This window comes from Drosophila biarmipes, chromosome 2L (assembly GCF_025231255.1).
Source record: "Drosophila biarmipes strain raj3 chromosome 2L, RU_DBia_V1.1, whole genome shotgun sequence".
Taxonomy (NCBI): domain Eukaryota; kingdom Metazoa; phylum Arthropoda; class Insecta; order Diptera; family Drosophilidae; genus Drosophila; species Drosophila biarmipes.
Genome location: NC_066612.1, coordinates 23459050 through 23478168, shown reverse-complemented (window position 1 = coordinate 23478168; position 19119 = coordinate 23459050). Strand labels below are relative to the sequence as shown.

Here is a 19119-nt window from a genome sequence, read left to right as displayed (position 1 = left end):
GTAGTGAATTTATAGTTAGGGGGATTTTCTTTATGAATGAATATTTGATTTTTAAATGCATTTATGGGTGCTTCTACGTTGTAAATAAGATTGTGGCCTGAACTCTAAGCGCTATGTTGTGTTATGGTTAATGAATTAATTTCGTTGGTTTTTGGCATTCTGGATAAGGCATCAGCCACGAATCTAGTATACCACCTGGGATCAATTTGATCCTAGATTAAGCAAATCCAGGGTCTCTTCGATACCAATAATGGTCTTTCTATTTTTAAAATGTTAAATGCGCCGATCGTGCAAGCAATAGTTATCGATAAATCATTGTGAGCTTAATATTGTGTAGAAAACGACAAATATTTTAGTGCAAGGCGCTAGTGCTTATTGAATAAGGTAATAAATTCATAAAAATATAATATAGATGCAATATAATATAGACCCATACATACTCGTATTTTGAATGTGAGTGTGCAACTAAAAAAAAAGTTTAGGCAAAGTGCGTAAAAGGAAAAAGCACATACTGCACATAAGCATGTAAGCACTGACGGTAACATCGCTTTCAATTTTTTAATGCACTATTTTTTTTTGTATCATTTAGGTTTGTTATGGAGGACAATGATTCTACGCAGAAGCTGCTTAAATTAAATTAAATTAAAAATAAATTAAAGAAACTAATGTGGACGAACGATGTACACCAAATCTACCTGGTTCGTTTGCTGCTACATGGATTTGCGTAAGTATATATTGACAGTTGTATTTTGCACAATAAAACAAAATAATATACGAAGTCTCTTCTTTAGACTCCAAAGATTGTATACATTTAAATCGCGTATCCACGTACACCTGGTCGACGGCAGAAAATTTATAAAATTAAAAATATTATAAAATACACATATAACTACAATAAAAAAAACCAAATTTTTACTAAATAAATTAAAAGAAATTATTTTTGTTATGGATGTAAAATCAATAATTCGTACGAAGTTGACCCTAGAAATTGCCTTTTTACTACGAAATAGTGTCAATGTGACCACAAATTCTTACTGAAAAATGCCAATCCGTAGTGTCTTATTGACACCAAAAAATGTCAAAATGATATTTTCAAAAATGACACTCAATAATATTACATTGGCATATTGATACTATTTTTTTTGGGTGTAGCTAAATTTTGTACACCAGTAAAGGTTTTTTGAAATGTGTACGCCTTTCTAAAATGATTTGTTTGAATACAAAACAAAAACATCTGCTATCAAACAAAAACACCTCTTAAGGAGGTAAAAATATAGTGACGATCGCACCTTCAACAAACAAAAGTTCTGATATCAACTTCTTTGACGAAAATGTAATATACGATATACTAAGTTAATACACTTTCTACAAAACAGATGTGTATCTACCTGAACTACTTTCATATGACATTTCATTTTGGTTCAATAAATATATAAGTTAATTTCCAAATAATTAAAACTTCAAAAATTGGATTAAGATGTCTTATTTATTCGAGATAAAAATCGGAACTAGCCCTACTCTACATAGCGATCCCTATTTAAAGCTGTGGGTTGAGGCAGCGACGTCGGCTTTGGCGACAGCGGCGTTGGTAGCGTTGACAAAATTGCTTGGTTGCAGAATCTGCAGGGTCTGCAGAATTCGTATTCCGTACTTAGTTGCGGCTGACCGGATGCTCGTGTTTATGTTATTGAACTTTATGTTATTGAACTTGGGCTGCAACTTTGTGCTTGACAATGTTGCAATATTTTCGGAGAAAAATATGCGGAAATATTGCTGTTGTTAACTCTCCCTCCTGTTAACTCTTATCCTCAAGAGAAGTCAGAAATATGAAATGTTATTGAATTTAGGTACTATTGTTTTAGTGGTTGATATGGTGTTGGTCTTGTTACTTAGAACTTTTGGAAGTGTTTCCTGAACTTGTAAGATTACTTTTTCTCTTCTTTGGAAACAGGTTTTAAATTTGATTAAAACAAGAACAATGACACATGCTAAAGTGATAATTGTGATTCGGTTTAGGGTCGTATCGCTTTCTAATATTTGTAGGTGTCTATTTGTAGGTGACAGAATTTGTAGACACTCGGCTTCTATTGGTGTTATCTTGATTCGTGGTATTTCAGATCTTGTTATTGTTTTTTCCTTATTTGTGTAGTTCTTTCAGTTTATATTTATGGTATCGTTGAAAAAATGAATTACGAAGGTGCCTTTAAGGTTGCGAGTAATGTTGTCTGCTATTACATTTCCGTCAAATTCGTTGAGAAGTATTACGCCATCGTCTAGTTCCTTTATTGGCTCTATGTGGTCCGAGTTACTATAGCGATTCCTTTCCCTGAACTAATTTAGAAATACATTTCGATTCTCTTAGGTCTATTGTGTTTTCTTGCTTAAAAATTTTTATGAGGTTGCATGCTTTACAATTTTTGGGTAAGGATAATATTTTATTGTTTGATACAAGAATTTCGTTGATAACTAAATGTACTACTGATTGGTTCTTAATAACAGGTTTAATTACAAGATTTTCGTAGTTGCATGGTTCAAGTTCGGGAATTTCGATCATGTAAATAATAGTTGTTTTATTTTGTAAGACAGACACATCAACAAATTCTAATATTTCTTTAACGGAAAAGGAGGAGATATTATTTTTTTTGGAATATCTTTTTTATTTCAATTAACTCGAATTCATTTAATAATATGGTAATTATTACCTTAATTTTTGCCCATTCTATTGCGAATTTAATGTTTCCTATTTCTTCTTTTATTAGTCTAACTTGATTTTGTAAATTTTGGTGCAATTTCATTACTAAAACGATTGTCATTCTGAATAGTGTTTGCTAACATGTTCGAAATTGTGGTTAAGTTATTAATTCTGTCCTGAAGTTGGTTATTAATTATTATTTGTTCATTGTTATTTATTGCTAGGTTGTTTAAACTTTCTTCTATCATTACTAAATCTTCATGATCTGGACTACCTGCGATGTATTTCCAGTCTGAGCCGATTATATTTATTGATCTGGTTTGGCATTTTTTTGGTTCTATTGTAAGTGTACTAAGTGCTGTGAGTGATTGTATTATTTCGTGTGTTAGAGTATGGTAGTGATAGCTATTTTTTAATCTGGTTTGTGTGTGTTCCCTTATTTGAAGTAATTCATTTTCGAGGTGGCTTAGATTAATTAAATGGATACGTTTTATTGATGATATTTGTAGTTTCCCTATTCCTTTGTAGATTGTTATGGTATGATCGTCAGTATAGTTTGTTATGTCGGTGGTCGCGGTTACCAATGGTAATAATATTGTTAGGAGCAGCATCCTGTAATAACAAAGATGGACAAAGATGGACAAAAAATTTCCCTACGAAGTGTCGGACCTAATGTCCTTTAATATTACTTTTGTGAACAATCCTTCCCGCTTCAGTAAGTATGGTTGTATTTCTATTTTCTTTGACAATTTCTTTTTTAAAGCGTGGAGATAGTTTTGATCCTAATCTTGTATTTTGTTTAACAAAAATGTCTTGCCCTGGTAAATAAGTTTTTATTTCTTTTCTATTTTTATTGTGGTTTTCGAGTTCAATTTTTTGTTTTTGTTTGAGGTTTTCTATATTATCGCGTCTCCTTTTTTCATATTGTTCTGGATCAGTAGTAACGTTTCTTCCAAAAAATATTTATAATGGTCGTGACGGAGTGGATTGTGTAATTATATTCTTAAACGGCTCTATTTAATAGTTCTTCAAAAGTATTGTAAATTTGTTTTAATGAATCGCTTTATTTCAGAAAGAGTGGAATGAAACCTTTCTATCTGACCGTCACTGAACTTTTATAAGGTGGGGCTCTAAAAATGATAATATTTAATTGATCTATCATCATAAAATTATTGGTTGCTGAGTTAAAAGATTTTTCATTATCCATTACAACGTATTTCGCTACACCGTAGTAAAATAGAATATGGTGTAGCTGTTTGTTAATGTCTTCTGTTGATTTAGATTTGATAATTTTTGCCTTTGCTAATTTTGAAAATTTGTCTATTGCGGTCAAAACTAAGTTTCTTTCTGTGGAAAAAATGTCAATGTGAATTACATGTCCTGGGTATTCAGGAATTGGAGTTTCTGTAATTTCTGGGTTAGAGGGTGTCTATCGTATTTTCCTTCTTTACACACTTTGCATTGTTTAACTAAATTTGTTACTTTTTGTTTCATTTTAGGAAAGTAATATTTTTCTGCAAGCTGAATTTTATTTTCTTCTGAATTTCTGTGGGCTCTGTTATGGGTTTCTAATATTATTTTTTCTTGGTCACTTTCGTTTGTTACGTCTTCTACTTTATTCTGTGTGAACCTGATTTTAAAAGATTCTTTGTATTTCTCCCATTATTTCTTCCGTTGTAAATATTTCATTTATGACGGATTTAGATATTTTTTAGTAATTCTATAAGAGTGTTTTTTGGAAGGTTTGGTTAAGTGATAATGTGCCGATGAAATGTTGGGAATGGAGTAGTGAATTTATAGTTAGGGGGATTTTCTTTATGAATGAATATTTGATTTTTAAATGCATTTATGGGTGCTTCTACGTTGTAAATAAGATTGTGGCCTGAACTCTGAGCGCTATGTTGTGTTATGGTTAATGAATTAATTTCGTTGGTTTTTGGCATTCTGGATAAGGCATCAGCCACTATGTTTTCTTTTCCGGGTTTGTAAAGTATTTCTTTGTTGTATTCGTCAAGGTATGATTTCCATCTCTTTATTGCGATTCTTCCTTTCCAGTTACAATCGTAACTGTAACTGTAACTGTAACTGGTGTAAATTTTAACTTTGGTTGCACCGTAAATGTATCCTCTAAGCGATTTTACTGCCCAAGAAATGGCTAACATTTCTTTTTTAGCTGTTTCGTAGTTTTCTTCTGTTTGTGATAAGGTTCTGGATATGAAAGCTATTGGTCTCTCCTTCTGTGAAAGTACTGCTCCTATTGCATGGTCGGAAGCGTCTGTTGTTAGTACGAATTCCTCATTAAAGTTAGGGTATTGTAATATTACGTCATTTGATATTAGGGTGCTTTTAAGTTTATCAAAAGCTTGCATAGTTTCATAGTTGAGGTGGGTGGTTTTCCTCGATGAAGCCCTTTTTAAAATACGACCGTCCTTGCCTCTAAGTAAAGTAGTGAGGAGTGTTGCTAGTGTGACGTATCCCATAATAAATCTCCTATTATATCCAGACAGTCCAAGGACTGCTCTTAATTCTTTTACAGTTTTGGGACAAGGGTAGTTGGCGATCGCTTCTACCTTTTTGAGAATTCAACTTTATTTTTATAGAACTCGCACTTGTCTAGTTGTCATTTGATATTGGCATTATTTAAGGTCTCAAATATTTTTTCTAAGTTTTTGGAATGGGTTTCAGCGTCCGGACTAAATACAATTATGTCGTCGATATAAATGTAACAGATTTTACCTATGTGTTCCCTAAGATTGTCGTCAAATGCTTTTTAAAATATGGATGGCCCTAATGGAAGACTTGTGAACTCATATTTTCCGTTGTTCACGGAAAAGGCATTTTTTTCCACATCACTTTCTTTTAAAGGAACTTGATGGAACCCGCTCTTAAAATCTAACACAGAAAACATTTTATTATTATTAATTGTGCTAAAACTCCATTAATATCTGGTATGGGGTATCTGTCTGCTATTGTTACACTATTTAATTTCCTGTAGTCTATTACCATTCTGTATTTTTTTATGTTGGAACTATCTGTTTTTTTTTGGAACTATCCAGACTGGTGAGTTGTAAGGTGATCTTGAGGTTCGTATTATATTGTTTTCTAAAAGTTCTTCTATCTGTCGGTCTATTTCGTCTTTAAGTGCCATAGGATATTGGTAAAATTTTGAGTAAACTGGAGTGTCAGTGCTTGTACGAATTTCAGCTTTCACATTTGTGGTGTAGGTCAGTTTTTCTTCGGGTTCAGCAAAGAGTTTTGGGTATTTTCGGAGGAGTTGGTTTAGTTTTATTTTTTTTGTCTTTTTAAGATGGTCTGTCCGAGGAATAATTAGGTTGACTGTTTCTATTTTTTCTTCTTTTATAGCTATTACTCTGCCGGATTTTAATGACATGGTTTTATTGTTGATATCGATTATTGCTCCTAACTCAGTCATTTCCCAATATGGAAATGATCGGAAAGAGTTTCATGGTGTTCGGTCGGGATTTCATCTTGAGTTTTTAGAGTTTCGATTGATAGTGATTCTTCTTTTACTTCCGTGGAAGTACCCGTAACTTATTGAATATTAAAGTTTTTTGTTGTCTCGTTAATTGGATTTGGTGGTCTTTTGCCAGTGTCAAAGCGTCCTGGTTCATATGTTTGGCTTGTAGAGTCCTGCCTATGTCCATTGGTTCAGGTCGTGGTTGTGGCTTTGGGGCCAAAGGTCGAGGGGGTGGTTGGCTTCCTGCCATTACAAATGGGGCCACTTGTAAGTTCTGGTTGCCATGAATGGTTGTCGGTGTAGATTATAATGTTGTCTATTTGAGTTGGGTTGTGCAAAGGGAGTTTGGAACTGGGCGTTCCTTGTAGGGATTGACCATTGTGGCGAAATTGGTTCGGCTGGTTGCATTTGTGGCACGAACCGTGAAGGTGCATTCTTGAAGGACGATTGTTGCTCTCTGTTGGTAGCGTGGCTAGTGCGGAATGCCTGATTCTCAAGCTTTAAGCATAGGTGCAATGCTGCCGGAAGGTCAGCAGGTTCTTTCATACCAAGTAGGCGAGATAAGTCGCCACGAAGTCCGCGTACAAAAGTGTCTAAGGCTTTTTCCCTATACATTTTGGTCATCAGTTGCTCTGCTTCAGGTCCTAATTCCATACAGGCAATTTTATTAAGTATCAGGGACAGATGTTTGTAGACCGCCTGATGTAACTCTTCTACTGTCTGATTAGTGCCCTGGCTAATCGTCGTCATTTGGTACTCAAGGGTTCCTATATCCTATTTATCTGCGTAATGGAGGGTTAGACATTTCGAGATAGCATTCCAATTTAATGGAATGTTTTAGGATTCCAATGCAGTGTCTGCATTTCCAGTTATTTTGTTACGAATAGTGTGTCAAATACCAAAATACGAGCTGTGTTCAAAAAGTAAGGTGACTTTTCAAATTACGCGGGCAACATATTTTCGATTATCGATTTTTTTGTTTTGTTATGTTGGTACACTCTTTCCTAACATCTGTATTAAGTTTTAATTGAAACCCTTTTTTTGTTTACTTGTGAGAGGCGTAAAGGTAACAAACACTTGCAATGTTGACAGTGGCATACGGTGAAACTGTTCTGAGTAAAAAAAAATGTTTACAAGTGGTACAAACTCTTCCAAGATGGCCGGGAAGATGCCAATGACGAGCCTCGCTCTGGACGCCCATGCACGTCAACAACTGATGAAAACGTTCAAGCAGTGAAGAAAATTGTTTTCGAAAATCGTCGAATCACTATCAGAGAAGTTGCTGAAGATGTCGGTATATCGCTTGGCTCGTGCCATGAAATTTTTTCAAACGTTTTGGGCATGAGTCGTGTGTCAGCGAAGTTTGTTCCAAAATTGCTGAATTTAGACCAAAATAACAGTCGCATGAGCATCGCTCAAGAGCTGTTGGATGACGTCAACGACGTCCCAGATTTACTTAAAAGGGTCATAACTGGTGACGAATCATGGGTATATGGTTATGATATCGAAACCAAAGCCCAATCGCCACAAATGAAGAGCCCAGATGAGCCAAGACCGAAAAAAACACGCCAAGTTCGATCAAATGTCAAAGTTTTGATCACTGTATTCTTCGATTAACATGGCGTGGTGCATCAGGAGTTCTTACCATATGGTCGTACCGTACGTATAAACAGTATTATCTGGAAGTTATGCGCCGTTTGCGAGAAGCAATACGAAAGAAACGTCCAGAATTGTGGAAAAACAATTCATGTCTTTTGCATCACGATAATGCCCCTGCTCACTCATCTTTGCTTGTGAGAGATTTTTTGGCCAAAAACAACACCACAATAATGCCTCAGCCACCATATTCACCGGATTTGGCCCCATGTGACTTTTTCTTGTTCCCAAAACTAAAGAGACCTATGAAAGGACGGAGATTTGCAACGATTGAACAGATAAAGAGTGCTTCGCTGGAAGAGCTCAAGGCTATACCGAAAAGGGTATGGGAAGTGCTTTGAGGATTGGAAAAACCGTTGGCATAAGTGTATTATATCTGAGGGGGATTACTTTGAAGGGGACAAAATTAATATTGATAAATAAATTAAAAGTTTTTCTTGAAAATACAAAGTCACCTTACTTTTTGAACACACCTCGTATTTCGCCGTTCCTACAGTGTTTTCATATGTTTTTAGCACTCTATCGACTCCTTTTTCCAAGAACTAAATTCCGCTGGATTTCCTGAAAATTCTCGCAGACTTTTCAATATGTCTGGTTCCCTGTCTAGACCTTCGAGACTACCTCTATTTTCTAGAAAAATTTCTTGATTTGGGGCATATGAAAAATCAATCCCTAGATTTTTTGCTTGTCTTAATAAAACTGGTAATTGCTCTGCAAGTATTTGCCTAACGGCTGCCTGTAATTCTTCTGCTGCCATGTTATTCCTGTGTGGTTGTTGTTGAATTTGTAGTCTCTGAAGTTGCTGAACTAAATGAATTTGGTTTGGATTTACTTGCTGTTCTAAAACTGCGTTGGGTTCTTCTGGATTATTTGGTCCTGCTGGCCGTTGTTGTTTAATATTGATAATGGGGGTCTTATGAGATTTCGGTGATTAGCCATTTGCTTTTTTAAAGAAGGGGAATATTCATGGGTGTGTCTTACGCATTAAAGTAGTTTCCATTTCAAATATAATAATATTAATGTGAAATTAAATGGTAAAGGTAAAATTGTTCAAGGAGAATTTTTCAAATTCTTAATATAATTTCTTAAATTGTAGTTTAAAATTTGAATGTTTTTTTTATTTTAATTTGGTGCAATATTATTTAATTTTAGTTTTGTGCAATATTATTTATGTTTGATTTTATTTGTATTTCAATTTTTAAATTTAATTTTAATTTAATATTTCGAGTTTGATGTCTTCCTGTTTGTCGCCTACTGAGGATCCTGCAACGCACACGAATAGAGAATGTCCTGCGGGCTTGCCTGACAGTACTTGTAGTCCACCGATGGATCAGCAATTATTTTGCCGGGGGGTTGTCGTCCTCAGCTTCAATTTTATTATGAAGGAGTTCCTCTGATTCTGACCTTTGTGGGCCAGCGGAGTTGCACTTAATAATTTTCCGCACGGATCGAACTTAATCAGATGTCCCACGCGTTGCACTTTAAAGTCAACGGAGTTGCACGCATTTATTAGCACTGATCGAACTTAATCGGATTTACTCGCGCTGGTCCCTGTTCGGGCGCCAGTTAATTTCCAAATAATTAAAACTTCAAAGTCTAATTTATTCGAGATACAAATCGGAACTAGCCCTACTCTACATAGCGATCCCTATTTAAAGCTGTGGGTTGGGGCAGCGACGTCGGCTTTGGCGGCAGCGGCGTTGGTAGCGTTGACAAAAGTGCTTGGTTTCAGAAACTGTAGGGTCTGCAGAATTCGTATTCCGTACTTAGTTGCGGCTGACCGGATGCTCGTGTTTATGTTATTGAACTTGGGCTGCAACTTTGTGCTTGACAATGTTGCAATATTTTCGGAGAAAAATATGCGGAAATATTGCTGTTGTTAAGTTATACATGAAGCATCAACTTTCGATTCAAAGCATTATTGAAAAATTTGTCTCCTTTGGAAATTTAAATGGTGGTCCTGAAAAGGACCGATTGCTGAAAAGGAACAAGCTGTACTATTTTTTTAACCGCCGAAACCGTACAGGGTGCGGCCTTGCCTCTTCAGTGCGTACACAACGTCCATGGCGGTGACGGTCTTCCTCTTGGTGTGTTCGGTGTAGGTAACGGCATCACGGATAACGTTCTCCAAGAACACCTTCAGAACGCCTCGTGTTTCCTTCTATATGAGTCCGGAGATGCGCTTAACACCGCCACGACGAGCCCAACGGCGGATAGCTGGCTTCGTGATACCCTGGATGTTACACGCAGCACTTTGCGGTGACGCTTGGCGCCCCCTTTTCCCAAGCCATTGCCTCCATTACCACGACCAGTCATATTTCACTTCTTTTCTACTGTTAACACACTGCACGAAACGAAAGTCACTGACAGAGAGTAAGAAACTTATAGACCCACCATTTGCTCTGCCGCTCTCTTTGGAGACTTTGCCAATTATGCCACCCAGGCGAAAAGAGCAATGTACTTAGTTGTTCAAATTTCTCAAGTGGTCTTGTATTCCTTCCCGCGGAGAGTTTCATGGGATATTATATACCTGCCCCGGTCTAACTCAATGTTTTGTTATTGTATTTGATCCTCACCACTATTGCTGTTGCTTCGCACATGAGGTGGTGCGTTGAGGAATCGTGGTTAGCTTCGAAATAGTCTTTATAAGGTTCTTACTATATGATCTGGGTGTATGCTGCCATTAACATTTTTGACACCTCCGCAAACCTTTTTGAAATTGGGGAAGTTTTTAAGAAAAAAATATATTCTTTATTTTGAAGTATTTAATAATGTTAAACCTTTATTGATAATATTATTAACACAAAACAATTCTTGGGTTTTACTTTACTGATTTCGGCAAGGGTCAAGATGGGACGGCCCTCTCCCATCTTAAATGAAATCCAACAAACGCCGGCCAGGAGCTTTTCTTTTTGAACTTTAGAACTTTAATTTATGTTTAGATCAGAGATGGGCACGATCAATTTGCTCACACTGCTCAAACCGTTATCTTTTTTCAGAGGCGCCAGCAAGTCGTGCCAGATGTTCCGTGCTCGCGATCAGCGAACCGTGAAGATTTACAAAAACAGCGACACTGACATTAGGCGCAGGTAGCAAGGACATCGCTGCGATCTTGAGTTTGCAACAACACAACCCAAGCGACAGAACTAGCACATCGTACCAAACACAAGAACATTTTTAAAGGGAACTGCGCTGGGGGTTATTGTTCTTTTTTTTTCTTGCCGAGATCTCATTATAAGATTCAATTATGCTGACCAATGCATTTTGGTAGACGCTTGGAACGCAAACGGCGCAATTAATTGGGCTTCGAACAGAAGCTGATGTTTACTTTAATTTTGATTTGTTGAACTTAGCTGGGGAACCAAGATCGGACCTCAAAGCCAAAAGCAAAGACAAAGGCAGAAGCAGAGATTGAAATTATTGCTTATAAAAGCCATAAGCGGCCTGGTTTCACGGGTTACGTTCACGGGCTGGTTAATGTATTTTTCTGCTTCTGACCGTTGTTTTTTGCTTACAAATAATATAGCATTTTTGTATTTTATAACAAGTAGACAAATCAAATATATTATGATTAAAATTAATAATATAAATGTAAGTGATATTTTAGTTCCGAGTTCTTTAATAAAATTTAATCGGATATTTCATAATTTTTGAAGTGGTTCGTAGTTACGTAGTCAAATATTTTGTTTTCCAAATTGGTATGTATATGAGGTATTATTTATTTTGGTAGTACCATTAAATGTTTTAAAATATGACCAGTTTTAATGGGAGTTGTTAAGAATATTGTTACCATTTATAAGAATGGCACCATCTTGTATGATGTCCTTTTTTTTCATATTTTTTACAAGTTGATTTCTTAACATTTAATAATTGGGTAAAAGATGTTTTTTCCTTAATTAAAGTGCAATAATTATTAAAAAGTTCTTTCTTAAAGTTAGACATTTCATAAAACATATATGCGCATTTTGCGACTTTATTGCTTAATACTAGTTTCCCATCGAAATCGCTCTGGCGTGATATATTTCGCATCTGTTTTTTATTATTGGGTATTTTATATAAATTATTAATAGTTCTTTATGAAGTGCGATTTTACAAATAGAGATGTCCATTAAGTCAGCTATAATTATTATTTAATTATACTTATAATTTATTTTAATATTTCAATAATGTCATCATTGTTTAAAATGTTGGTATTAAAAACGTCATGTCTTGCAAATGTGTTTGTGTCAATTAAAATTTTCAGATCAAGTGTTAATAATCGTACCCGATGTTTTCGCAGGGGTAAATCTTGATCAATAATAACATTTTTAAAATCATCAGAAGAAAATTCTATTTTTTTTTAAATAATTTGGAATTGATAATAAATTTCTTATTATTAGCTCGGTTCATTATCGGTCATTATTACATTGGCTTGTGTAAATTGTTGAATTAAGTCCCCTGTATGCTCTACAGTGTGTTTCTTCGATTATACGTGCTTTGTCTTCAGAATTTTCCACGTCTTTGACAAATATTCTTGTATATAAAAATGTATTTATAAAATTTTCTTTAATTGGTTTTTGAATTCTATAAAGTCCTCTAAAGTACAATAAATACCTACTGTTATAATAGGGGGAAAGTATTTTCTTAAGATTGGTATCAAATTTTCGGCTGTGTCAAATTCTACTATATGTCTGGTATTTTCGATATATTAACCGACTCATGTACTGTATACCTACTGGTTTAAGGGTTTACGAGTTTCTTGTATAACATTCTCAAAACTCTCCTTGCTGAATACTAAGTGGTTTGATCTGGGACCGATTCGTTACTTTCAGTTAAGTTGTTAATCTGAGTTCTTGATAAGGCGTCTGCAACTACATTAGTTGTACCTGGTTTTGAATCACTTTTGAAGAGAAACTTTCTATGAAGGAATACCAGCGTTTCATTTCTATATTAGTATTTTTATGAATTTTAGTACCAATCACTCAGTATAAGTAATTTACTATTCTTTCTAAATGTTTTTTCTTATTAGTTTCATAGATAAGGTTTTTGAAATAAAATTATTTGGTTTACCTTCTTGAGATAAAACTGCACCAATTGCGACGTCCAAAGAGTCGGTGGTCAGAGTTGTACTAGTTCTACTTGAGCAATGAGATTTTCTTTCAGCTCCTTAAAAGCTTTAATGCTGGGTCATCCAGGTGAATTAACAATTTGGGCGATATTCATTTCGAAATTTTGCCTTTATGATATTTTTTTTTAAAAGTTTGGCTATACAGGCGTAGTTTAAAAAAATTTTCATTAATAGCCCGTAAGGCCGAGGAAACTTCTTAGTTCCCGAATATTTTTTGAAAGCGGATATTTAGTAATTGTGTCAATTTTTCCTGGGTCTGTCTTAATGACGTTAGAAAACTTGTTTCGCGTTTAAAAACCATTGATTTTTCTCAAGAGATTCATGTTTGCCCTAAATAATAATATATTATAGGTATATAATTTTGTTCAAGTCTTTATAATGTTTAATAGAATTTGAGAATATTATAATCTCGTCCATGTAGACATATGGTACTTTCATTTTATTATTTATAGTCAATAACAATCTTACTTATGGCTTCCGTCTTGATTTTCTCCTTTTTTTGGGACTACCAAAGTGATGAGTTGTAAGGGCTTCGGCTAGGCCTAATAATTTTTTCTAATAATATTCTACTGATTTCTCTTTTAACAAAGTCGGTGACAGATAAAGCATACTGTTTCCCGTATATTGGCCTGTGGTGAATAAGATTTATTTTGCCCTTTATGGAGTTTGCATATTTATCTTTGAATGCTCTGTTTCAATATAGTGAACTTTTTTTTCCTTTAGTCCTTCTAATTGGTCTGTACCTATATTATTTATCTCTTGTTTGTCGGCTAACTCAACGACGGCGTCCTTGAAATTTTTACATTTCAAACGATTTTCATTTATTCAACTTTTGACGGTGTTTTCATCGTCAGCATTCTCAGGATTTTTAATTCCCAAGATATTTGTATTTTTGTTGACGGATATTTCTAAGTCGGCGTTCTCAGGATTTCGAATCCCAAATAATGAATCCCGAATAATGAATTTGTTACTTTTCTTTATTACTAATTACAAAATATTTTTTTATAATAAATTCTTTTAACGGAGAAATATATTTCTTTTTTATTTTATTAAACTTATTTCATTTTTTCCTCATTTCATTGTTCAGTCCCACGGTACTTAGTTCATATACACAGCTGATAGCCCTGCGAACTGAAGACGAAGGTCAGGACGTCTAGCAACTCTACAGAGCTTGCGAGAGGAAGAAAAGAACTACGTTCTTCAGCGACCGGAACAACATCGTCTGCTTTTACTTTCTGTCTATTGTGACCCTTTTATTTGTAAAGTTAATTAATGATCAAGAGTGAAGTGTACACATTATAACCTAATGAATTAAAGGCTAAACTGTTATCTCTGAACTTCAGTCGTTTACCTACTCCCAAGAGGGCCTCTTAATATGACAGCCGTACATAGCATTTTCGGCACGGCGTCTTGCTTGAAGTTGAAAATCTCAGTTTAATCTTACAATTGTAAGTATAAAGCATAACACCAATCACTCTATCTAACACAAATTTCGATCGCCTCTGTTTGTGCCCCCCAACACGTGCTCTCACACCGACAGAGCACAGTCATCAATACCAACACACCCGGTCAGCTGACAGCGCTTCTACACACACACACGGGTGCTGCAAGAAGGCCCGATATAATTCGCAACCAAGGAAAACCTCCTACTCAAAGCGAAATCGGAAAACAGTACAGCCTGCGCTTACGCTATAGTCAACGTTACGTAAATTCAGGCATAAGCAAAAGGGAAAGATCACGTGAGTACGGGTGCTTTTTTTGATTTATCAAGCAAAGCTAGCTAGGTTCAAAACAAATTTAGTAAAAATTCTCATAATATGTCTGACAGGTTTTGTTACGCCGTGTCGACGGTTGCCGACGCACGTGTCCACATGCCACAACTGGAGAAGCCCGATGATATTCGATCTATGAACAGTGCAGTCAACGTCTGCGCAGCCGCCTTAACGCGTCGCTGCAGGACGGGGATCACTGGCTCGCGCATTATTTGACTGCAAAATTACCGAAAGAAACGCACTCCGCCTGGGAACATCATCTCGGCAGTCAAAGATCTCGAACAGTTTCTCAACAACCGGTTAATCACCCTGGACGCCATTGAAAAGTTGCACCAGCAAATCTGGATCATCACTGTATCATCACACCACACAACGTATCTCAGTTCATAACACCAACGCGCAACCAAGCCCCCCTGTGCTTCGTTGTCCACACTGCAATGGTAATCATATCCTTCGTCGATGTCCCCGATTCCTAAGCTTGAATTGCTAGCAACGTAAGGAGGTTGTGAGTAAGTCAAACCTATGCCTCAACATGCTTGAGCAGCGGCGCCAAGCATCACTCAAGCATCCCAACCTTACTCGCCGACCGTATCATCCAGTCTACCACATATCGCTTCGATTATGAACACCGACACCTCACCAATGTTATTCTTCCACAGCTTCCCATGCAACGCGACAGAATATCCTGTTGGCTACCGCACGGATTATTGTCTGCCACCACAGAGCGGCGCTCAAGCATCAATAAATCCCCTCATCGGGGGTCGGAAGCTACAATAATCTCAGAGCATACCGTCCAAGCTCTTCAACTTCCACGATGCGAAATCCACGCTTCGATCGCCGGCGTTGGCCAAACTACTGGACAACGGTGCAACTTTACGGCAAGATGCTGCATCCGAACTTCGCCAAACCCAACGTTTAATCTAGAGGTCGACTCTGCGTACGTTCTGCACTCGCTAACCTCACCTCTACCAAACCAATCGTTCTCGACTCCAAATTGGAAATACATCAACGGACTCCAGCTCTCGGATCCTCTAAACTATAGCTCGAAGCGCTAGATCTCATCATCGAAGCCGACCTCATTGCGAGTCTTATCCTTCCGGAAACCCGAATCGGAAATCCAGACGAACCTATTGCACGAAATTCTCACCTAAGTTGGATGATACTCGGCAAGTTCCAGGATTCAATCCACATACTCGTACTTGTCCTTTGTCACCTAACTAAACTATTTACCCAGTGTCACAATATTGGATACTTTTCCACTAGCTGGGAGTGTGGTCGGGTAATACCAATACCCAAAAACAAAGCAAAGCCTGAAAGTCTCCAAGCTTATAGACCAATAACCATCCACTCGGCTATAACCCAGCTCTTTGAGAAGATGTTGTTTTTCCAAATAAAAAAACATATTGACGCAAATCATATTCTTAAACCATACCAGTTTGGGTTTAGGGAAAATATCTCAGTTAGCTATTCTCTAGCAGTTATTTTTAAAAATCTCTCCCAAAAACGAGCCACAATAGCGTGTGTCATAGATTTTGAAAAGGTCTTAACCCTGTTTAGACAAACGGTCTAATTTACAAGATGTCTCAAATTTTTAATATTCCTTCAAACACTACACGCATAATTAACAGCTATCATACCCAGAGATAATTTTTCGTCTGTAGCCCTGATGGCACAGAACGCTCAATAATACGAAAAATAACAGCAGGGGTTCCACAGGGCTCTATTTTAGCTCCTATATTATACAACATTTATTTAGCCGATACACCTGATTTTCAGAGAAGAGCAAACTCAACATCGACCGCTTGCATTCAGCCATTGATATATGCATACGATATTATTCTTCTATTATCCTCAGGAGCCAGGCGTTTAAAATTAAGTCCACTAAAGAGTGAAGGTTCCTTCTTAAAGGTCAAAGAGCATGTGGTATTTAGCCGAACGCACGCTCATTTCAACGTAAGATTTTAATAAACACCTCCAGTAAAATAAAGATAAGTAGCAACCTTAAATATCTAGGTGTAACATATGATGAAAAGCTAAGCTTTAAAAATCACATTGTAAATAACTTTAAGAAGGCAAAAATACAACTCAACCAAATTCCAACAAATAGGACAATCTATAGGTGTCAAATACACTAATCGTAATCGTAATTCGAAACATTACTGAAATTGGTATTGAGGTTATTAAAGAAATAGACGGGAAGACAGAAAAAACAAATTGTTTATTTAAAGTTTTAATTATTAAGTTAGCCGCGCTCTCTGCCCTCTCTTAGTGCCGGCAGCGCTTTTCTCTTGTCGCGCAGCTCGGCCTGCAACTAATTACACACATACATAAATGAATGCATACATACAGATACCCGTTACTCAGCCTGAGAGAGAAAAATAAAAATTGGGATATTATTGAGCAGCAAAAAAATATTCTAAAATACCACCTACCAGCTATTTTGGTATATGTTATGTGGGCAGCCAACAGTTTTAAGCGTTTTACCCGTTTGGGGGCGTTAGAGTAGGAGTGGCAAATATTTTTTTTGGGTCAATCAATAGGTATTGATGAGACAAATACATTCTAGCAAAACAAAATTTTCTGGAATGACAATTGTGGGCACCACAGTTTTGGGAGGTTAGTGGGCGTGGCACATTTTATTGTCAATCGATAGGTATTGATGAGACAAATGCATTTCATTTGTTCTATCATAAAGACTGTAGGCGCTACAGATTTTCACGGATTGTGGGCGTTAGAGTGGGCGTGGCACCCAGCTGAAACAAACTTTCATGCGAGGTCCTATGGTTCTAGCTTATAGTTTTCGAGACCTCAGACAGATATGGCTAGATGGACTCGGCTAGTGATCCTGATCAAGAATATATATACTTTATGGGGTCGGAAACGCCTCCTTTTACCTGTTACACATTTCCCACGAATCTAGTATACCACCTGGGATCAATTTGATCCTAGACTAAGCAAATCCAGGGTCTCTTCGATACCAATAATGGTCTTTCTATTTTTAAAATGTTAAATGCGCCGATCGTGCAAGCAATAGTTATCGATAAATCATTGTGAGCTTAATATTGTGTAGAAGACGACAAAAATTTTAGTGCAAGGCGCTAGTGCTTATTGAATAAGGTAATAAATTCATAAAAATATAATATAGACGCAATATAATATAGACCCATACTCGTATTTTGAATGTGAGTGTGCAATTAAAAAAAAGTTTAGGCAAAGTGCGTAAAAGGAAAAAGCACATACTGCACATAAGCATGTAAGCACTGACGGTAACATCGCTTTCAATTTTTTAATGCACTATTTTTTTTGTATCATTTAGGTTTGTTATGGAGGACAATGATTCTACGCAGAAGCTGCTTAAATTAAATTAAATTAAAAATAAATTAAAGAAACTAATGTGGACGAACGATGTACACCAAATCTACCTGGTTCGTTTGCTGCTACATGGATTTGGGTAAGTACATATTGACAGTTGTATTTTGCACAATAAAACAAAATAATATACAAAAGTCTCTTCTTTAGACTCCAAGGATTGTATAAATTTAAATCGCGTATCCACGTACACCTGGTCGACGGCAGAAAATTTATAAAATTAAAAATATTATAAAATACACATATAACTACAATAAAAAAACAAAATTTTTAATAAATAAATTAAAAGAAATTATTTTTGTTATGGATGTATAATCAATAATTCGTACGAAGTTGACCCTAGAAATTGCCTTTTTACTACGAAATAGTGTCAATGTGACCACAAATTCTTACTGAAAAATGCCAATCCGTAGTGTCTTTTTGACACCAAAAAATGTCAAAATGATATTTTCAAAAATGACACTCAATAATATTACATTGGCATATTGATACTATTTTTTTTTGGGTGTAGCTAAATTTTGTACACCAGTAAAGGTTTTTTGAAATGTGTACGCCTTTCTAAAATGATTTATTTGAATACAAAACAAAAACATCTGATATCAAACAAAAACACCTCTTAAGGAGGTAAAAATATAGTGACGATCGCACCTTCAACAAACAAAAGTTCTAATATCAACTTCTTTGACGAAAATGTAATATACGATATACTAAGTTAATACACTTTCTACAAAACAGATGTGTATCTACCTGAACTACTTTCATATGACATTTCATTTTGGTTCAATAAATATATAAGTTAATTTCCAAATAATTAAAACTTCAAAAATTGGATTAAGATGTCTTATTTATTCGAGATACAAATCGGAACTAGCCCTACTCTACATAGCGATCCCTATTTAAAGCTGTGGGTTGAGGCAGCGACGTCGGCTTTGGCGACAGCGGCGTTGGTAGCGTTGACAAAATTGCTTGGTTGCAGAATCTGCAGGGTCTGCAGAATTCGTATTCCGTACTTAGTTGCGGCTGACCGGATGCTCGTGTTTATGTT

At 36.0% G+C, this 19119-nt stretch overlaps 1 long non-coding RNA gene across 1 annotated transcript in view; it reads left to right on the top strand.

The window, feature by feature from the left end:
• LOC122818791 (uncharacterized) overlaps window positions 1-16118 on the top strand; it is a 30461-nt gene extending 14343 nt beyond the window's left edge. The window contains exons 3-6 of the long non-coding RNA XR_007763579.1: window positions 14021-14381; window positions 14474-14672; window positions 14762-15214; window positions 15365-16118. This is a non-coding gene — a long non-coding RNA (uncharacterized LOC122818791). The remainder of the gene's footprint in view (window positions 1-14020; window positions 14382-14473; window positions 14673-14761; window positions 15215-15364) is intronic.
• Window positions 16119-19119: the final 3001 nt, after the last annotated feature.